Source organism: Corvus brachyrhynchos, unplaced genomic scaffold, assembly GCF_000691975.1.
Source record: "Corvus brachyrhynchos isolate BGI_N302 unplaced genomic scaffold, ASM69197v1 scaffold87, whole genome shotgun sequence".
Classification (NCBI taxonomy): Eukaryota; Metazoa; Chordata; class Aves; order Passeriformes; family Corvidae; genus Corvus; species Corvus brachyrhynchos.
Genome location: NW_008239767.1, coordinates 1,557,636 through 1,580,817, shown reverse-complemented (window position 1 = coordinate 1,580,817; position 23,182 = coordinate 1,557,636). Strand labels below are relative to the sequence as shown.

At 41.2% G+C, this 23,182-nt stretch overlaps 1 pseudogene; it reads right to left on the bottom strand.

The window, feature by feature from the left end:
* Positions 1-11,333: 11,333 nt before the first annotated feature.
* LOC103621460 overlaps positions 11,334-23,182 on the bottom strand; it is a 16,765-nt pseudogene continuing 4,916 nt past the window's right edge.

Sequence of the window (23,182 nt, the reverse complement as noted above, 5' to 3'; positions counted from 1 at the left end):
TCGCCGCCCCCTCGGTGCAGTCACAGTCGCAGCTGAAACCAAAGGCTGCACCTCTCCCCTTAAACTCTTCTCTTTTCTTCCACTGCAGGGGTTGTCGTGTCGCCACCCCAGAATCGACAAATCGTAGACTGGTTTGGGTTGGAAGGGACCTTAAAGATGATCTAGTTCCAACAATCTGCCAGGGGAAGGGAAAGGTTGCTCAGAGCCCCATCCAACCTGGCGGTGAGCGCTTCTATGGATGGGACATCCGCAGCTTCTCTGGGCCACCTGTTCCAGTGCTTCGCCATTCTTGCAGTAACGACTTTTTTTCCTGATATCCAGTCTAAACCTATACTCTTCCAGTTTGGATCCATTCCCCCTTATCCTGTCTCTACATGCCCTTGGAAATCTCTCCATCTTTCTTCTAGGCTCCCTTCACCAATATCTGAAATCCTCAAATGCTATGCCAGCAGGTGCCCCAGAAGGGTAAAAAGAATTCACAGATCTGCAGATATTACACTCTGTCTCTCAAAACCCCTCTCACCTGCCCATCCAACCTGGCTCTCAGTCTGTCTTATTTTTAATTAATTTTTTCCAAGTTCTTTTCTTCCAAACACTCTTGCTCATACCTTCACTACAATATTTTATTGAAATTATGATCTTTCATATGCACTTATTTTCTTTGTAAGGTTTTATAAAAACATTCTTTCTAATGTTCTCCTTACCAAAGTGAACACCTCACATTCCTTCCATCATACAGGTGAATCTTCTTGGTCTACTTCTGCAGCCTTCGTAGCTTCCTCTGTGCAGCCATCCTTGCTGCCTTTTAGTTGTCTCCACATCAATCCTTTCCCTTTTGTCAGTGCTTCACATCTTGTCCGTGTGCATACCTCTTCATCAACCCCTTTCATTCAGCCTCCAACACGTGACAAGCTTTGAGTTGTTCTTCCCTGTCTGTTTTGATATTATCTGTAAGAGCAACCATGCTGGTTAGCATTTTTACTTTGCTCCAAGAGCTCTAACTCAAAACCATGCCTCAAAGGAAAAGGCTCGAAATTAGAATGATGTCTATATGGCATCACCTCTTCCAAATGAGAGGGCTCATATGTAACCCTGTATGAACAGGGCCTAGTTTAAATACTGGAATATGAGATGTCATGTCTAATTTAAAATATGTATAACTGTTATGATTAGATATTCTTTTTTTTCTGAGTTCCAAGCCATTACTGAAAATCCCTGTAATGACCACAGTTCCATTTCAGTGAAGACTATTGTTTCATTATGTATTTTGTGAAATTTTTTTTCATGTTGACTTAGAATTTCTTAATCATTAGGATTTGTGCAAAATAAAAGGCTTAATCCTGCTGCTAACTAGGAAGACCATCCACTTGCTCTTTAACATGCCCTTTATCCTTAGAAACTGCTGACAGTGCACTCAAATTTTGAGTGATTGATCATGGCATCAAACAAGTTTGAACATATTCCAGTATGTCCCAGGGAAGCAAGTCACTATTTAAGTTTCTAAAGGGGTGAGAATTTTAATAAGTAATAGAAAATCCATCTTTGCAATGAACGAGGAGTATAAATGTCAAATATTGAGGTTGCTTTCAGCTTCACCTGAAGGCTACACATAGATGTTTGAAAAAGTTTAGTACCTGGAAAACATCATAACCATCAAGTGATATATAATCATGTAATATATATTGCTAATAGTGCAAGATATTACAAATATCCAAGTTTAGTATTCAAATAATTGTGTTTCTTTCAGAAAGCAGTGTATCTGAGTAGGAGGAATTTAGCTATATTTCACATCGTTGTGGCAAGATCTGCAAAACTTAAAAAAATGGAGAGCAATAGTATAGAAAGGAATTCCTTTACATGTGAGTCTGTCGTCTATTACTAATATTTCAGTTGTTGGATCTGTGAATTGCTAAACTCATATTATAAACTGTAAGATATATTCTCTTTATGTACAGTTAATATATGCCATGCTGTTATTTATAAAATGTGGTGATGACCTTGTAGGAGAGGCTTCAATTTTCAGCACAGACAGATAAAGATACTCCTTCCTTAGTTCAGAGACTCTTGTCTCCTATACCTGGTGATACATGGAACTTGAAAAGGAAAAGAATGGTCATGTGGCCCAGTATCTTACAGAGGAAGCTACAGCATTTATGATGGAAGGGTGGAAAGAAGAAATATCTTCAGTAAGATGTGTTCACCTGCTAGTCAGACCTAGGTGAAAGAGAAAAAAGTATCTGTAGGTATACTAACACCTGAATTATTATTGTCTTTTGAGTACAAAAGATGGTTTGTCCACATGGCCTTGGATATTTGCACTGGTACTAAAAAAAAAAAAGGGGGCAATCAGAGAGGTTTATCTCAATCAGAGAGGTTTATCCCAATGTACTTTGGCTGACCAATATTTTAGTGGAGTTGAGTCCCAGCATTCATGTCTTTCCAGCTCTGGTGGGGTAATAATTACATCCACGTTGTTGCATGCATTATGCATTATGCATTATGATATTCCAGCAACTTCAATTACATTTTGAAGACATTTTTCTCTTTTGGAAGTTGTTCAATCACTTAGGGCCACTTCTGTTAAATCTGTACAGCAGATATTAAGAGCTGAAATCAGCTGCATTCCCCATCTGTGTGTATTAGTCATTTTGCACATCCTTAGTATTTTTGACAACCATTTAAAAACTCTGGCAGGGATTACTATTATTTGTGAATAATCATGCAGAGCAATTAATGAGGATCTGATGGTGATTGCAGACCCTACTGACACAGACCAGATTATGCCCATATTTGTGCCAGCATCAATCAGATGTAACTCCTTTGAAGTCTATGTTGTTGCCTCTGATTGACGTGGATCTAATTGTAAGCAAGCTGCAGTATTGGATTTGGACATAAACATATGGCTCCAAGTCTACTATTCTATTTCAAAATCTCTCAAAATATTTACATAGCTTGCAGCTGAACCTTAAACTTATCACATTTCCCAGTAGGTGTTACTTTACTGAAATTACATTTCTGTAGATGATAAAGCATCCAGGTGATTTCTGTTGCATTCCTTCGAGCACAGTTGTTGTCTTGTCACTTCTGTCTGACATGCTATAGTGTTGCTGTAAGTTTTCCTCCCTGTTGCATGTTTCCACCCCAACAGTTGATTAGCTGATTCACCCCCTCTAATAGGAGCTGTTAGTAAGCACTCTTGTCACACTGATCCTGGGTCTTGGCACTACAGCTGTTTTCATGTGTTTGCTGTCTTCTGTCTTCCTGCTACCCTAATTATTGTCTGCTTTGTCCTTATTTTTCTGTGCTGGTACTTTGGAGCTGTTTTCTCCCATTCCTCCCCTCTCAGACAAATGGGGTATTTTGCTGACTAGGGACAGTCTTTCTTGGATACGTGAGAAGGATAAGTTGTAGCATTTGACTTGACTGGTTTTATTATCAGTCCTGTACAGATTAAATGTGGGAACAGAAAGGGTTGTCTTACCCCTAAGAATGAGTAAGACAAACTGAACAAGGCAAGCAATAGTTTTGATCAACAGGACTTAGAAGTAAATGGTTTCATCTTAGGTAGCATGAAAGCCAGGGACCCTTTTGCAGTTTAGCAGAGAAATTATTATTTTACACTTTGATAAAAAGCAGGTTGGGGCAATCTATCTGGAACCAGACAAGTTGTAGTCTGGCAGAGAGCAGAAAAAAAAAGGAAAAGAAGCTTTAATGGAGTAGTTTTGTGCTCATTTGCATGTAAGGTCAGAAATCATCCAGTTACTTGTGCCATATGACCCACCTCTGTGGTAAGACAGTGCTTCCCGCTGAGTCTGGAATAGTAACTGTGGGTTTCATCCCCAGCTGTGTTTTAGATTTTTAAACACTGCACACTTAAGTTGAAGACAGTTCTATTTTAAAATTACATGAGTAATTCATAACATTAAGTGAATCAAGGCTAGAAACTGCAGTGTCTATCCATAGAGACATTATTCAGCTTTCTTTATGCGACATTTCAGTGTTTCATAATTACAGGATGAGAATCCCACTCCTCTGTTTAATTCAATCAGTTTTAATTGCCTTGAAACTGCAGAGCATATTTAACTCTATTTTCTACTGACTCAATCTAGAAATACCTGTACAGGGAAATGATTCCTAATAGTTGACAGCTCATAATTCTAATGCCAAAAAAAGTCATCATGAAATCCAATTTGTATAAGGAACGGGGATCACATTTTTATCCTGGGGATAGTTAAATGTAGGAACAATTTACCTGAGAACATGCTGGATTCTCATCACTTCCACTCTTCAAATCATAACTAGATTTCTTTGTAGAAGAGATACTGTAGCTCAAGCAGAAGTTATGATCTTGATAGCAAAACTACCGGGTGAAGTCATACTGAAATAATCTTATTAATGCCTTGCAGTTCTAAAATGCCTGTTGTTGTTCAGTAATAAGTGAAAATTGATTTGACTGGTCAGAAAACTATGCCAAAAATCTTAATCAGATTCAGAAACAAGTGGAGTGATGTACGTTGAATGTATTTTGTATATATGTATATACATACATACAGCTGACATTATAAGCAGTGTTCAAAAAACAAATATACAGAGATGGCTTTAAGTAATGGTGATGTGAAGTCACCTTTGGATCACATGAGCTCCCAACAGGTTTCCACAGTGTTCTGCCTGCTGCTGGCAGGTGCTGCTCTAGAGATAACCATGTACCAAGCAACACATTCAACAGGTTTAAATAAATGTTTGAGATTCTGTTCACCTTGCCACAGACTGGCCTTTAGCTGCTGATCAGAGTAGGAGCTGTGATCAGTTACAAAAGTAATAAATCTCCCATCACCCCATAATGTTAATAGTAATTTCTGAAATTATACATACAGAATTTGTACTCTACCAGCTGGTGAAGAAGTGAAAGTCCTACTGCTGCCATAAAATTGTAAAATATGCCATACTGTTACACATGGAGACATCAATTTCTGTGCATCACCTGGCCATTTGTTGAACTAATATCTCTAGCCAGAGAAGCAGTATTGCGTAAGTCAGTGCAGTATCCAGCCCCATGTTTCTTTGCTGTCAAGCATGAGAAGATTGAAGAGAACTGTAGTCAGAGTGTGAATAATCAAAGCTACCCAAAAATAGATCATACTTTAGGGATACCTGTGCTATTAATTTTGTAAGAGCCAAACCCCATACTCAGCTGTCAGTTTGCCTAAATTTATTCCAAACTGCAAGGGATTTTTTCCTTGTACATATCTGTTCCTTTTAGTTTGATCATCTGTGCGGTTATAGGATATTCTAGGTATTTTTTTCTAGGCTAGGTTTCAGATATCGGATCACATTCCGATTCTAAGGTTTCTTTCAGTGTAGCACTGGTGTCTGCACCACTGCAGTCACCCACTTGCAGCTGTCTTTAAATAAAGTAGATGGTTGTGGTATTTATTATTACTTCTCTTTTCCTTCACCCAATCAATTTTCTTCATCTGAGAAAAAAATGTCTAGGTGTTCTATAGTCTCTTTTGACTAATGATTTTCATCACCATGGAGTACCTGAGAATTCTGTTGGTCACCACTAAGAGAAGGAATGCTTAACACTCATGCAATTTGTATGACTCTAGGAAATCTAGGATTGGTTCAGCATTTCTATGCCCCATTTCAAAAATTCAGCTAGGTTGTGGCAATGTTGTTCATTAAAGCTTTCTAAGTTTATATAAAAGATTGTTTCAAATATGTATATGAAAAAGTTCTGCCTACGTTTCATTTAGATGAACAGAACATCTTTAAATAGGTTTTCAGTGGCACCCATAGGTAGCATAGGCATTTAATGTAGAAATACAGCTTCACTAAAACACAGAATTTAGACTAATTTAGGCAGCCTGGACCTCAGTGAAAGTCAGCAATAGTAATTCACATTTTTATCACTAACTTTCATCTTTATATTTAAATAAATATATCAAAGTCTATTAGAAATAGCATAAGTTGAGAATTGTCTTACTGATTTGTAATTTTTCATGTATACCATTAGGTGGCAGGGAACAATAAAAATTTACTTGATCAAATACATATGTTGAAATACAGATCTATCAGATTGTTCTCTCCACCCTTTTTGAATCAGATTTCCTACTGTGAACTGTCAAGAGCTTTGTTTAGCTAATTATCAAATGACTTATCAACAGGATTCACTGCTTTCATCAAAACTGCTTCAGATTCATTTTTGTGCAATCCTTTTGTGAAATAAGAAAAAACAACCCAAGGCATATTCATCCTACTGGGAGTTCTTTAAAATTAAACATCAGCACTGTTGTGTATCTAACTATTCTAACCTCTGCTTCTGGTCAGGCTAAATCTGACTGCTGGAAGGAGCCCCTAGGCCAGTCTAATTCAGTAGGCATTGGTGGAAGGCAAGAAAGTTTATTATTCTTTTGAGAGCCTTGGTTGTAAGGGCTACGCTTTTGTCTGGATCCAGCTATAAATAGGGACCTTTTACATAGCATAGGTACAAAAGGATTGAACTGACAAGGCTTAGACACCCAGGCTGACAGACAGATAGCTGCAAGTAAAAAGACAGGGAATTTATACTGCCAGCAACTTTTGTGTCTCTCAACCCAGCTGGTTGCTGATTTTAGAATTGCAGTGGATGTCACTGGTGAGAGGGTAGGTGGCAGGAATCACAGGGCAAAACTTGCCTGCTTGATAACTCACTCAGTGATTGATGTATGGGAAGTTAATTGCACTACTAGTGACTCTGTAGGAGATAAGGAAATCTTTGCTCAGCATTTCCCAGAGATGTGGAATTAAATCCCTTGGAAGAGTAGCCTCTAAGAGATTTATCCTTGTTCCCTCAAACTTGTCAAGTGCTATTGGTAGGAACTGTGCCACAGATATTGTCACACGTGCTTAACTGGAAAATCCCAAAGCAGATTTTTCCATATGTTTATGTTATAATCTAGTGCCAGAGAAGTAACAATTCCAGAAAATATTTTACAGCTGCAGTTTGCCATTCCCATTTGCTAAGCTAACGCCTGAGAGGAAGAGAAGCACAAGAGAGACGTTTTGTTGGTTTGTTATTGATTAGTCTGATAAGCAGAGATATTCAGCTCAATGCAGTTTTAACATGACAGTGACAGTGAGTGAGTGAGTGACAGTAAAGAGATGGAAATTCATTATTCACAAAAAAATGTGTGGTAGCAACTCAGAGAACTGTTAACAGTGTGTCTCTCGTGTCAGGCAATTGCCTCTGGAAGCAAGGAGTCCTTTGTTCCTCCTGTTCAGCCCCAGCATTGCCTGAAAACACTGACAGTAACTACACAAACTGTAACCTCACTATCTGTGAAGTCCACATGTCTGCTTGAATTAAAATTCAATATTTTTAATCTTAGTCTCTGAGTTTTAGTCACTGTGTTGTATCCACACAGTTCAGACATAGGCAATCTTGTGGGAAACTCTCTATCTGATACAGGAATCTTCAATAGTTAAAAATGCCAAACCCAATAATAACGATGGTACCACAAGATGACTTAAGCAACAGGTTCTATTAACTTGGATTGCAGAAAATCAGATTCCTTCCAGATATAAATACTCAATGCCTGTGCTCATCACAGTCCCATGGCCACCATGGCTGTAAGCATAAAAGGTAGGTCATCTTCAACAGCAGTTTCTTCCCTTCACAAATAATAGCTACAGATTTCAGAAAGCTGCCAAGCAGGATTGAATCTCATTCAACATGCTGTCAGCCTTAGCATCTGACAGCAGTATTGGTACTCCCAATGGATCAGTCTCGCAGTCAATCTATAGATCACCCTACCCTGTTTCTACCTTCTAACTGTGTAGATCATGGCCCTCCCAGGAAAGTTGCAACACAGCCCTGGAGATCATGGGAGAGGAGTGCAGTGTGTTAGGAGATTGAGCTTGGACACTGCAAAACCAAACAAGCGGTATTTTTTCTGGTGCACTGTGAGTCGTTCAATAATCAAACATTTTTGTCTTTGAGAGATTGATGAAAAACAGGAATCACTAAGCAAGTGTATTTCTCAGAGGGGGTTGTGTTCAGTGGGGCTGTGCAGGCTCTGCGAAGGACGGGCTGCTGGGAGCAGGTGGGTGCTATGCAATGCAACATGCAGTGCAAGCCATGTGCACATTGCAATTTGTCCCTGGAGCCTGCAGCGCACTGTGAGCCCTGGGGTGGGTTGCACAGGAACTGATCTCTGTTTGCACATCCTGATGCTGCTGCTGGGATTTCACTAGCACAGAGCCTAACGGGACAGTGGTTAATGCTGGGATTCGGTCTGGGGCAGAGGTGGTTTACTTATCTTTGTGGGAAAGGGAGGAACAATCATAACGATCAAGCCTTATATTTTTAAAACCACAGATAAGTAGTATGAAATATTTGGATCTCCACAAAGGAAAGGTTTTTCCACTCTGCATAATTCAAGTGTGGGTTACCATATGCCTGCAGCTAGGAAACACTATTTATATGTTATCAGCCTGTTTTCCTTATGTTGTTCTTTACAGTTTCATCAGAAGTGTCAAGAGTTGCTTACTCAGCTGAGCTGAAATCCTGAATATTTCTGTTTGTACCTTTGGTCCCTTCATTGTTTTACAATCAGATGTGAAAGTCTACTCAAGAAGAGGATAAATATGTTCTGACTTATTGTGATATTTTGATAATGTAAGGACCTAAACAAGATTCAGTCTTCCTGAATTCTCCTTAAAATTTACAGTTGTTTGCGAGAGTGGGCACAACCACCTTTTTGATTTCTCCTAAGCTGTGTCCAAGAGGACATAGTTCAGCCCCTTTGCAGGATTTTGTCATCTTCCATTTACTTTCTGAGGTGGATATAATAAAGACAATAACTTGAAAAATCATCTGCTTGAACCCCCTTCCCCCCCCAAAAAAAAAACCCCAACTATTGATATTGTGCATCATCTCCTTTTTATAGAAAGCATGAAACAGTTTGGTTTTGTTTTTCTTAAGCTACCTAAATAATAAACTGTAGATTTGTACTTTCCAGTGCTTTCTTTTGAGGAACCCTCAGTAAACTAAAACATATTTTGGAATGCAAAGAAGGGATAATCTTTCACTGTAAAATAGTAGGAAAACCCTTGGTCTGAACTAACTCAAAACTGTTTCCTTTGAAAAAGGGATCTCAGGCAGGACAGCAGAAGCAAGTTAGCTGGAGAAGTCAAAATATTCTGGAGATCAGCAGAACAAAGTGTATTTCCTAGGCATACAATGACTTTGTGAACACTCATGCTATCTAACATCCTGCTCTGTCTTCCTGATAGGCTTCTCGCATCACCCAGAGATGAGATTAGTGGAAATAAAGAAGTATGCTTTCTTAGTACACTTTCCTTAGCATGCTGAAAAGATGATAGCAAGAAGGAGGATGAGATAGAAAACAGGAATGGTTTTGCTCAGGTCTGAAGATACTGGGATGATTTACATTGCAGTAGAAGAATGCCTAGGGTTGTTTTCCTTCAAATGTGCCAGGAGGTGGTACAAGACCTACTGGTGGTTTCATATGTATTGTCAAAGCTACTGCCTACGACTGCACACATTCAGCTTCTTGTGAAAGACTGTTATAGGCAAGACTAAAGGAAAAATTACTCTTGCAAGCAATGCTCTACCTTCCCAAAACAAACAACAGCAAGGGTGGCTTGTGTAGCAATTTGTAGGAGGAGATCTGAGAATTTTCCTCCTTTCTTTAAGGCTGGGATCTAGGAAACCAACCTGAAGGGTAAGAGAGGAAGAAGGATGCAGTTACAAAACAAAAACAAAAACAAAAAGACTGATAAGAGAAGAAAAAATTGAGAAATTAAATTGCAGTAATGGGAATGGATGTGGAAAAGCAGGCAGATGATGGAATGGCAAAAGAGAAAATTAGGGAAGCCAGTTGCAACAGAGGAGAGGGAGATATGGTTGAGATAGCTAGGAGGTGGAGTCTCAGAAGAAGCAATGAAGCCTTATGTGATACTGACATAGAACAGGAAACAAAATGACCTCCAGGTGAAGGAAAGAACAGATGGAAGCAAATCTGAGATTCGCCTCTGTATCAGAGAGATTCATCGAGGAGGTCAAGTGAGCATAATGTTAGCTCATCAGTCAAAAACAAGAGACTGAGATGTGGACCAGAAGTTGCAACCTATCAGAGTAGGAGAGGCAGATGGATAGGGAACACCACTGTTGTCTAAAAACATCTTGGATATCCAACACCTTGAGTGAGAAAAGTTGTTTGAATTGATACCGGTAGTAGAAAGTATGTGCATATAATAAAATGTTAGCAATCTAGAATTGGAATTAGAAAGTTCTGGAATTAGAAAGTTTCCAGCCATCAGATCAGGAGGCTCTGTCCCATTATGCACTGTCCCATTAGGAAGAGGGTATGCAAACACATCCTAGATTATCTTCAGGTGGAACTTGATAAGTTTGGGGATGCAATCATATACAGAATTGATATCCACGATGAGTGAGACCAGATTGGATGTTGTAGGAGGACCTTCCTAGTCCCTGCCCTAATCTTATTTTCCTAATAATGATGCTGTTGGCTCATATATATTGACCAGGACAGGTGCAGACAGACACACATTTGCCTCACTCACTTTCCAGGCCAACTGGATGCCACCCACTTCTGGAATCTGTGTAGCTGGAGTGGCCCAGGGCTGTACCCAAGCTGTTGAATCTGTGCAAATACATGACTTTCAGATCTGAACTGGCTTGCTTTCATCCAACTTGGAGTGTGGGCGAGGGAGTCCACACCTATCCATACACCCTCAGAAAGCTGTGCAGAGCTCACATGTTCGGTGCCTCAGAGGAGTGTGAAAACTACATAGATTAGGGATGAAGGGACTGTACAGGATGATGTAGCAGAGCTGTGGGGACTCAAGATCCCAGAAGAAATATAGTACCAACATCTGCCAGTCCAGGGTGCCACAGCAGCATGGTCAGGAGCCACATGCAACACCTCTGTGGTCGCTTCTGTATGACAGTGTGGTGTTTGGTAGCAGACTGGTCTGATACACCACCATTATGTACCATGTCACCAGGAATGACAACTTACTCTTACACCTTTGGTTGCCCTCCCAGTTGTGCTGAGCTCCTAGACAACACTGCACAGTAGAGATGGTGCCACTGTTCCTCCTGGTTAGAGCATCCCTTCCTTGTCTGTGATCACACTTTGTGTCTTGATCCCAGGAGCTGCATTGCTCCTCAACAGATCTGCAACCTCCTGCTCATGCCGCAGTGACCACAGCCATCTACTGCATCAAGTTATGTTCCAAGGCACCAGCTGATATTTGTATATTTGGAAGCAAACATTTGTCTGTTATAGGTGTATGACAGATTATGTTTTATTGCTAATAAGATCCTGGTAAGGAAAGATTATTGGACCCTTCACAGTGTGGTCGTCTGCACAAACAAGACCTTTATTTTTCACACTAGATTTCCGTTTTTCCCTCCAAGTAAAAATCTACAGTTTATGAGTGTGTGTGGGTCACACTGTTTCTGCTGTGACTGAAAGGGGACCATTCCCATGCTACTTGAAGCTTGGCATTCTTGGCTCCTGAGATTACTTGCAGATAGCTGTGGCCATGTCTTCCTTTGATGAAGATGTTCTTATCTTAGGTGAGATGTGGAGTGCTTCATCTTGCAACATTTCTGCTACCCCCCCAGGCAGAGAAAGAGAGAGACAACACAGGAAGAATGACAACTTGTACTTTCAAAATCACAACCTAATAAGCACAACAGTTGATAACAAGCCCAAGCAAAACCAAACTACTGACTCACCCTCCTCTCTCCTAGCCTACTGGGAAAGATTGAGGATTTCTGTACAAATAGTAACACTGTCTTCAATGAGATCCCTTTTTTGTCATTAAAGGAATTGATGCTTTTTTAGACTATACATTTATTATAGAAACTTGTCTCCATTTTTTCCCCTGAGTCAGGCTGCTTTTATCAGCAGACCTGTGATAGAAAAGGGGCATATATTTCCTTGTGTGCCTCTATTAATGTGAAGTAAAGAACTGCACGTTTCACACACCCATACCCTACAACAGTGCCCTGTCTGCAAATAAAATTGTCTGAGATTGTAACTTACAAGTGCTTTCTAGCAAAAGTGAAATTTTAGGTTTTGAATTAAATATCTTTGTTTCTAGAAAAGAGGTAAGAAAGGCATTCCACAGGAAAAACAAAAAAACCCAACCAAACAAAAAAAGTCCATAGAAATATTAACATAGATAATATAGATAGGACATAGATTTATAAATGTGATGTCCTGTGTGTGCCTTCTTAGGCATTTATGGGCAGATGAATAAAATCACAGAATTAACTTTGTTTCCAAGCCTAGATCAGGTTTTTGTTATTAGAAATACATGTTTAGCTGAAAGCATAAGTCCAAAACCTACTGTTTAAAGAAGACCGGGACTGCAAATCCAAGCATGCTTCTGACGTTAACTGGAAGACATTAAAGTTAGTATTGCAGGTGCAAACCAGATCCAGAACACTTCTGTATATGCCGCAGAGGTAGGATTAATCTCATTTTTACCATATGAAGTTAGGCAGTGAATCTCAAATGGTCAGGTGGGCTCCTTAGCCGTATCAATAGGCAGAGGTAAAGCACTTCATAGTGTGATTTATCCAAAACTAAGGTAGGTGTCTGAGAGAAGGGAGGCATATCTCCCTCAGAGCATGTCCCTCTCCATGCTCTAGAGAGAGTGCAAGTGACTCTCTTGCAAGATGGATCCCACCACTGGAAACGGCATGTTACTTTTGCTACAGGATCACTGCCTTACTTGGTGCTTACTAAAGCTTGATCTTCAGTATCTTCTCTATTTATCCCTTCCCTGTAGTGTGTAGGCTTCTCCATTATTTTAGTGTGTGCTGCTGAATTTAGCATAGAACACTGAATTTATTAATTTTCAGTGGGATTCCCTCATGTTCTCAAGTACAGTATTTGTTAGCTCTTTACAAACACTGATTAAAATCTTCAAAGATGTGTCTAAAAAGAAAGGCATTATTATCACTTCCTTTTACATAGGAGGAATGAAAACACCTAGATTAGAGTTGCTGAAAGCTTCCTGCACTTCAGGTGTGCACAGACTGATTTTTCAGAGCTTACAGCACTATACATCATTTTGGAAGTGTGAGACACAGCCTGTGGTGACCTTTCCCAGGTCTTGTATTTGCCACTGTGAAAAACTATCATCTTTTACTCCAGTCAGCACTGTTAGTAGCAATCTTTTCCTGGGACAATACTACTCTGGAATAATGCCACTTGAATTTACATGGCTGGCCCACAGTCTGTAAGGTGTCATTCATCCAATTTCACTGTAAGGGCATTGTTCCTGGCCCTGCAGATCCATTTTAATTCAGGTTCTGCAATGATGGTGCTGCAACAAAAGCAGCTGAGCCATAGCCGACAGCAGCCTCCTCCATTTCACAGTCATAACAAACTCCCACAGCACAGGCCATTCTTTGCCCTAAGTAAGGCAGGGAGTCCTGAGGGGAAACCACAGGAGTTTGTAACCAGGTCATTAAAAGAGTTTATGATCATGTTCGGAAGGAGACTGGAGTAAGGTTTCACAAGCAATTTGAATTTACTTTTTCATTCTTGATTTTGCAAATACAGGTTTCTTCTAACAATTTAAAAATATTGCCATACAGAATTTTGAATAAGTCAGCCACAGGAGAGGAGAGGTGTCTCTGAGTGAAAGCTCTGCCTGGGTCATCAGCAGTGGTAGGTGCTTTATTTGGCACGCTTCCAGCAGCCAAGTTCACAGTCTAGGTGATGGCAATGCTGTCGTCTCCTGGGCACTAGAGGGGGATGGATACACATGCTTCGTTGGTGGATTTCACAGCTGGAGAAACAGTCCTTCTGTTTTCAGTTCCAGAAGCTAAAGAAAGTGGTTACAAACCTTTCCTCGTTGCTTCTCTCTCCTTCACGCTCTCTTTTTTTTTTTCTGGTGTAGGGATTTTCTGTTGTTATCTTCTTGCCTTCTGTTCATTTCTGTCTCTGCTTCTTCATTCTGATGCATTATTTCCATTGACTTCCAAAGGCTCTCTGGTGCTATGCCTTTCCACCTTCCAGGAAGAGCTCCTGTTTTTGCTCCTAACCTCTGCTCACAATCCCTCACCTCTCCTGTTCCTGCCAGTTTCTTGTACCTGCACAGCCTCCACCTTCATATGAAGCTTAAGTACAGTAAATACCGGTTCTTACTCTGTCCTCAGCAAGACAGTGGTATCTCAGCCCCTTTGAACAAGATACCAAGATTATTACAACTCATGCTCCCTACATGATCGGGTCTGAGATAGGGAATGTTTGGTTACACAGCATTAGCTCAAGGTTGTTGTGGTTTTTAACTGCATACATACTAAAGAAGATGTGTTTCATTAAAGACCTGTTGAAGGACTGAATCTTGTATTCAATGCATGTTGAGGTGAGATCCATGAGTATCAGTTCTTGTGGGAGTTCCCTTTGAAGCCTAGTATTTGTCTTCATGGTAGAAGGTGAAGTCATCTTGAAAACCCAAGACGTTGACCACAATCTTCCCTGTGGAGCACTAGGCATTCTTTTCAGACAGCTGGTTACATAGACACACACCAGGCTAAAAGAATTGTCAGCAAATACAGCATTGTTTTCCAGGTGAGCCAAGCCATGGGAACTTGTTGGCATCATGCCCTCCAGTTCAAGGAAAGCTGAGTGGAAGCTGTTGTATATCATGTAGATAAAGTCAAAGACCTTGAACAGGTTTTGATAAGAAATAAAGCTGTGAGCAGAGACTGTCTGGCGTGCTCTCATTAGCCGGAAATTCAGGCTACAGAACCATGAACCCTCTCCTGGGTTCAAGTTGTTGGTGAGTCATTAAGCAGGCCTTTGACTTAGGAAGGTAAGCTGGATTCTGCATAGAAATGAGCACTCTTAATGAGCTGCTTCTGTCCCTCTCTCCTCCTTTTTTTTGTTCATCCTTTTTGCTCCTCTCTCTAAGCCCCCAAGGCTGTTTCTCATTTTACATGTTTTCTGTACATTTTACCTCTTTCTGAAATTCCTCACTCATCCCACTGAGATGAGGGTATTTCTTCCCCTCTCTGCACTCTTCACACCAGCAGTGGGAGCACTGAGATGAGAGCATAGCTCTTCCCATTTCCATTACAGAAGGGGCTGCATGTGCAAGGTCAGCTGAGCCCTGCTCCTTCCACCCCGGTCTGTGCTGCACTGTCTCAGTGCAAGTGGAGCATCTGTAGTAAAGGTAGAAGCTTATAGGACTTGGGAGGTGTTTGAGAAACTCGTACATCTGCTACCAAATGATACTGTAAATACCAAATGTACAAATGCCAGTTTTGGATGTATTCTGCTTGTTTAAATCTTAAGAAGAACAGACAAAAAGCAAATGTGTGGAACTAATATTTTCATTCAGCATCACAAACAACTAACCATGTTACCCTGCACTAGCTGGTCTGTGGCAGTACTATTGAACCATTTTAACAAAAGAAAAGCTACCAAAAACTTCTGCTCTGAGGGCTTTCCATGGAAAATATCAGCCCAAAAATATTCAGTTCTGAAAGGTTTCATTAGCTTAGGGACATAGGGAGGTGAGTTGTGTAGAGGGTGTTACTTCCATGATCACTCTAGTACCCAGGGGTTTAGTTGGTTTGTCTTGTTTGGGCTTTGCTTTTTCCACTTTATTTTTGCAACTTACTCCTCAGTTAACAAAGTGGGGGGAAAATGTGTGTTCTTTTGTCAAAACTGGTAGGTACTAAACTCTTATTATTATTTAAACTTCTTTTTTCCTGTAGTTGTTTGACTTCTAAGAGTCCTTTCAACATCCATCTCTGTTGATGTGCATTGGTACATATATATATATACACATATATGTGTACACAAGTTCTCTTTCCTTTGACTTTAGCTTGACATTCTAAGGAATTCTAAGCTATCATACTCTTTGTTGACCTGTCTGTCTCCCTGTTTGTCAGCCCCCATTTGGTGAATTTGAGCCCCCTTGCCAAGCAAAACTAGGTTAGACCCGGTACTGAAAAAACTCAGAAATTAATTCCCTTAAATTTCATGGAAACCATTGGGAGAGGAACGGGACAGGAAATGTATACAAATAGCTTCCCCTATTGCCGCTAAAGTATAAGCTCAATGTTTTTTTCATCCTGACAGATGGCCAGTCAGCACACACATCACTTGGCACCCATCCCAACACGTGCTGCCTGTTCTCCAGCCAGACGGGTAGGAGACAGAGAGATTTTTCGGGCATGCCATAGTGCATTTGGAGGTGGAGATGTGGAACTCTTGCAGTAAGAGATGTAGGAACAGATTGTACACATCTGTAGGAAACCATATTTTAGCATTTCTGCTGTCCAAGGAATATCTGACATCTATTTGGAAGGAAGTGAGGGTAATTATAAGAGGGTACATGGAGTGCTAAAGGGAAAAGGTCTTAAATATGTAGGAAACTGGGCTACATCAGTTCTGCCACTTATGGCATGACACAGTAACTTTCAGCCTTTGTTATTCCCATTCTGGAAACAATCCTGCACCATGGCTTTTGTCCATCAACAAACTTTTGATTCATGTTGTGTAGTTCCTTAGTTAGGGAAGGACTTTTTAGAGGGGTTTAATGCCCACTGCTTGCTGCAAGACTTAGAAAAGAACCTCTAAGAAAGCAGTTTAGTAAGGGGGAGCTCCATCCAGCAATTACAGCCAAGGACTAGAGTTGTGAGTGGAACAGAAAAAGGTTTGGGATCAGGGACTGGCAAGGAAAAGGAAGGATTTATACTGATTTTACCATTGATCAGCCTTTTATGTACCTATCTTCAACTGAATAAAATTGGCCATTGCCCCTGGTCCTTAAAGCCAAAAGCATATAGTATAAACTGCTGTAAAAATGCTCACTAGAAATAATACAGTTGAACCTAGCACAACTGGAAAGCATGCTGGTGCTCCTAGAGAATCTTTAAACACTTAGACCAAGGTTAAAGCACACAGTATCATGAAATGCTTCATTTTCTCTGCTTTTAATTCTAAAATGTTACAAAATTACTTCATCATCAAAGCATATATGGCTTACAAATATACATCAATGATTTGTTCAAAATGTGTTTATTTAGCCCATAGTATTCTCTCATCTCTTCAAAATTAAATATTTTAGAGCTCAGATGTCATTTGTTTTCAAAGCCAGTCTGGCTTGATATATCGGGTTTCTATAAATAGTACATTTAGGGTGGCCTCTCCTAGGACAGGCCTGAAGAAGAGCTCGTCAATAGCATCTGCATCAATGTCTCAAAGAGAGGTGATTACCTGAAGAATCCAAGCAAACCTTCCAAGGCTTCCAAGGAGCATTGTTGAGATAAACTCCATCAGGGCTTTCTGAGCTTCCTGCTGCAGTGTTTGTACATAAGGGAGACATTTCAGGACACGACATTCTGTTGAAACAAAAAGTAAAATAACGAATCCTGAGTAAACACTTCTGTTCTGTGCCCTTCATAGTGGGTGTCTGTATTTCTGGCTTATAGCACTACTTTCTCTGTAGAAAAAAACACTTTCTAACATAACTTTTGGAAAAAGAATATATGTGTAACTCAATAATTTGAATGAGCATTGGGCAGCATTTTAAGCACATTGGAATCTAGCCCATTACATTAAAATTCAGCTTTGAAAAAAGCAGGTAATTTTGACTCAGTACAGATGGAGAAGAAGTTTTGTAGTGTTGTCTACCCACCAAATGATGCTGAGATAGTAGTCTGGGCAGGTGGAAATACTCCAGGTCTAATCTACCCTACCCAGGTAACATCAGGAGATGGAGGTGCTGGTTTGGAGCAGTGAGCAGGCTCGCAGCCTCAAGACGTAGGTTTCCAGTACACCCAGCCCCATCTCCATCCTACTGTTGCCTACAAGACTAACCTGGGGCACTGTGGTTCACCACACTATGTGGGTATCTTCATTTACAATCTAAAAAGAGCAAGAGGATTGCCTCAGCCATTTCTGAAGAAGGAGTGGTCTTTGCCCTGTGGAGTCATGGTCTTGAGCCTCAATCACATACCCAAAGCCTGTGACCTGCTGGCTCACTGAGTGTTTTTGTGGGTGCCAGAACTCAGAGCTAAGGACACCCTGTGTTCATCCTTTGCCTCTGGAGGGATTGCCTTGTCATATAGCTCTCAGCAACCTGTTGCCTCCTGTCCTCACTCTCTAAGGATAACAATATCTCTTCTTTCCTGGGATTGTTGCAGTCTGGACAGAAGGTAGAACATACCATTTGTCATCTTTTACAGCGACTGACTCCATACCTACCTGGAAGAGAATCTGAATATCTTACAGCAGGGAGTGTTTCACACAGGATCATTCATTTAAGTGTGGAAGTTCAGCATTCTTGCCTCGTGCCCTGTACTAGGGCAAAACCAACCTGGTTGGGTTTTCTTCTGTAAGTCTGTAACTGGCTGACTGTTGTCAGCCTTCAGCAATTCTCTTCTTCCTAAACATCACTTCCAGAGGAGAAGAAGTGTCAGCCAAACCTGCAACCAGGCTAGCCAGAAATGAAGAGTTTGGAAAAGTCATCATCTCCCCCAGGATTACCAGCAGCTGCAAGCTGTGAGGATGATTCCAAATATTAGATTTTTCATGGAAAGGAAATTGTCAGGATTTTGTGGATTCAGGATGAAGTTGAAATAGTTTATATCCCTTCAAATATGTTTAATTTCCCCATTTGGTCTTCTTTTCTATGTAACCAAACACTGGTTTTAATTTACATATAACGAGACACTTCTTGTTCTGAGATCTGTTGTAATAATATTCAGTAAAACACATGTTTCCAGCTGAACTGTAACTCTCTTAGGAGTATCTTTTTTTTTAACAAAAGCCCTGTCACAGCCTTGATGGAGTTTTTGAATATATATGCACACATAAATATGTATATCTATGGCACTGATATAATAACAGCACCGTGTTTTACTGTTCCCATCTCTTCACTGTGCAATCCCAATTGCTCTTCAGACAACTGTCAAAAACACAAGAATGTTTTCACCTCACTCTGTGCTGTTTCTGTGTGGCAGAACAGTCCTATTTCTTCCTCTGACTTATTGCCTGGGTCCTAGTAGAGAAGGCCTTGCAGCTGGACCCTTAACCCACAGACACTGAGACCACTCCAAAGCCACCCAGCCAAAGCTCCCCTGGGAAGAGCAGGGATGCCAATATGTTCTGGAGAGTCTGCATTCTGTTGATGTGAGGTGCCGGTTTCCCCTCAGGGGCTGGGTGTACAATTTCTTCTTCGCATGTTGTTGCTGGCCCAGATGTGGTCAATCAGTAACCCAGCCAGAGCCTCCCACACTGAGGTTCTGCACAGATTCTGTTGTTATTTCCAGCTCTGGGGCCCTCAGCATAAGAAGGACATGGACCTGCTGGAATGACTCCAGAGGACAGCCCTGAAGATGATCAGAGGGCTGGAACACCTCTCCTATGAACACAGGCTGAGAGAGCTGGGGTTGTTCAGCCTGGGGAAGAGAAGGCTTTAGAAAGACTTTATAGCAGCCTTCCAGTACCTAAATGGGCTTTACAAGAAAGCTGGAAAGGGACTTTTTACAAGGGCCTGTGGTGATAGGAGAAGGGGGAATGGCCTTGAACTGAAAGAAAGTAGGTAGGATTAGGCCAGATGTGTACAGAGCAATCCTTTACTGTGGGAGTGGTGAGGCACTGGAACAGCTTGCCCAGACATGTGAATGCCACATTCACAGCCCTGGAAGTTGGCCAGAAGGCCCGGCTGGATGGGGCTTTGAGGAACCTGGTCTAGTGGATAGTGTCACTCCTAATGACAGGGGGGTTGGACTAGGTGATCTTTAGTTTCCCTTCCAACCAAACCATTCTATGATTCTAGCAGGAGGACCTACACTCCATCATGATGCCTGCCACCCTCTTGCCAAGGGGATTTTTCTAATGATAGTAAGCACAATATCTTTGTCAGAAGAGATCACTAAGGGTACAAGCAAAGCTTTGCATAGTTGTATACTTCTTTTCCAAGCAATTGCTGATACAGCTGCATGCCTGGGTGTCCTGTTGAACTCCAGCTCATGACCCAGCTCTGGACTACTCTGTACCTGGCCCTTCCCCATTGCTTCAGTCAGTTTTGGTGGTCTTAAAAGAAGTAAAACATTAAGGGTGGTTATGAGGTTCCATAATCCAAGAGAGATGTTGCTCTCTTGGATTGTCAATTGTACCATTATCACTGCTAGTGGCTTCCTGAAATCCTCTTAGAACTGAAGCCTGCAAAAATATTAACATTTTGCCAAACATCAAGCCAAACCAGAAAAAATTGAAAATGTGTTGCAAATATGTAGAAAACATTTTCTGAGTTTGGTGGAAAGTGTTGAAAAACTATTAAAAATAGTAATTGTGAAACAACAGCTTTGTTTGCAGCAAAGGTGGTTTGGGCTGTGTATAAACTCTGAGTACCTGTTTCAGCCCAGAGTTAGATGGTGAGTCTGTTTCATATGGAGGCTTCACTGAATCTAGGATTAACTGAAGTTCTCCAGGCTGCCTTCTGCAGCTCATGGAGAAATATTCCAGAGAATAGGGTCATCCCACCTAAGAGCTGAATGACACTGTGGAATGTGCTTGCAGACAGAATCAAGGGCTGCTGGCTCTCTCATACAGCACCCGGGGGAAGCAGCAGGCCTTAGAAGGCACAAATCCAGAACATAACCCTGCTTCTGCTACTTTCTACTTAGGTGAAAATTGCATTTTACCCACAGAGACAACAAAAATGCCAGCTAGTTAAACTGTGTAAGCTGCTGTAGATGAGGCCTTTCTCCTCTTATCATCCCCCTGGATATAACCAGTGGTTTCTTTCAGCCTGATTTTATTGTGAAAAAAGTTTGCACTGAAACGAACTCTGCTGGTTTGATGCTGCAGCATAGACACTCAAGGCAATACCAAGCATCTGGATGATATTACACCTCAAGAATCAGCATTTGAATCCCATTGGAAACAAATATAAAGTCACACAGCCTTTGAGCAGCCTATAAACCATCCACCACGAGCAATATAATGGAACAACCGAAGCATTCAAGTATCCTTTTGGTGCAGTCCCAAGTATAGCACACTGCTGACAGTGCAGCCAAGAGCAGTGATTGCTGTGGAAGGAGCCGGGGGTCTGAGCCAGCGCAAGCTGGAGTCAATAAGTCTTTCCATTTACTTTAGTGTACTTAGAGCTCAGCTTTTACTGACTCATGCACTCCATGGTGCTGACCGAGGCAACCTTCCTTCCTAAGGAGCTTGAACTTGGCATCAGAAGCAAGAGGATGCAATCAGTAGTCCTAGTTTGCTCTGTGACTGCTGTCCCAGGGTTTCAATGTAGACATACTAAATTATATAAATAAAAGGATATAAATAAATAAAGGCTGTGTAACCTCAACACAGCATCCTTTTCCTCACTGATGAAAGTCAGATGGTTATTTTATCTTCTTCTCCAGTGAGGGAGCCTTTGTTAAAATACTTCTGATGTTCACATCACGTACCCAGGTACCATCTCTCCTTTGCTGTGAAGTGAGGGTGAGGCTGCTTTATTACCTTTGAACTGGAACTCAGTTTGAAGTGACACAGTTAATTCTTTATGACTTAAAATTTGTCTAATAGAGGTTGTTTTGGCTTACAGTGAGTGACCTACTGCACATGTCAAAGGAACCAAAATAAACCACATCAGGCAGAAAAACCGTTAAATAGTGGAATACAGGTTTTTGAGAACATTTAACTACATTCATAGAAAAGAATAAAACTAAACATTTGTCTATATGTAAATGAAAATGTCAAATATCTTTCTAGGCACATAATCACCTATGTAAGTTCTTGGAGGACTTAGCAGAATTAAAAAGAATAATTCCTTTAAGAGAGGCATATTATTTTGCACTTATGTCCAGGTCCCAGAATTTCCACAATAAATTCTTCATCTTCTGAACTTCTGCTAAAGATGCTCCTGCTGATGAGCTGCCCAGTTCATTCATAGCTGTCAAAGACTGACAAAGAGGATTTTTTTCAATAAACTAATGGCTGGAATCTCTCTCAGGTCAAAACCCACCCCTTCTTGTGCCACACCCAGAACAAAAAGAGGGGCCCAGTTCTGTTGTATGAGGACAAACTGATCCTCCTAAGGCATGTGATAAAAGGAAGGTAAGTTTCTAATAAAAGTTGAAGTCTTCACCAGCACTTCAGAAGCTTTTCTGCATGTGGCTTCTGGTGTTTTCAGGACAACTCTTCTCCTGCCCAAACAAGGGCAGCCTTTGCTTCCTGTGGAGCAGTGGGGACTGCAGTGCTGCTGGTGCCACTTGGTCTCACTTCCATGCTCTTTGTTAAGGATCTGGTACAGGACGCTTTTAGAATGGTGTGTCTCACTCTGGCATTTCCCAGATTTCTCAGCTGGGATCTTGACAGCCATGGAGGCAGAGCTCCCTGTGGCAGGAAACAGCATGTCTGGAGCTATGTCAGCAGCAGGGGAGGGCATTTCTGCCATGCAGGGAGGCATTGTGTGCTAGCATACACATGGGCAGGTGCTGAAAAGTAGTATGACCCTGATCCATGAGGTTACCTTGAACTTTGCTTGCACCAGTGTGTTTCAAACAAGGCGTGGCTGCAGGTTGCTGTAGCCCCAGGGCAGCAGGTGGCGTGGGCCAGTCCTGGGGACAGTGCTGGGGATGGAAAACCTCTGTTTCAGAATTACCTCATGTTTCTGTGAGATTTGAGAGAGACTTCAGAGAAAGTCAGCTGTTGGAGCTCATGACAGTGTTCTCTCTTGCATTTCACAAATGATCATTTCAAACTCAGAATATGAGGGCTTAGAGTCATAGAATTGATTAGGTTGGAAAAAACCTTTAAGATCATCAAGGCCAGCCATTAACCCAGCACTGCCAAGTCCACCACTAAACCATGTCCTCAAGTGCCACATTTGCATGCTTTTAAATGCCTCCGGGAATGGTGTCTGGGCATCTGGGCAGCGATGCAGAACAAGACAACGTAAGACATCCAGTACACTTTCCTCCTTAACTTCAGAATATTTCTCCCAGACAGGCCGCGTAATTAAATTTTCCTCATACAAACTGAAGAAGAAAAAATGGCAATTCATACTGCTGTACATGTGAACTTCTATAGCAGCTCAAGAGCTGAATGATTGAATTGTCAGGACTCTTCACTCAACCTCAGGGAACACTAAGCAGCAG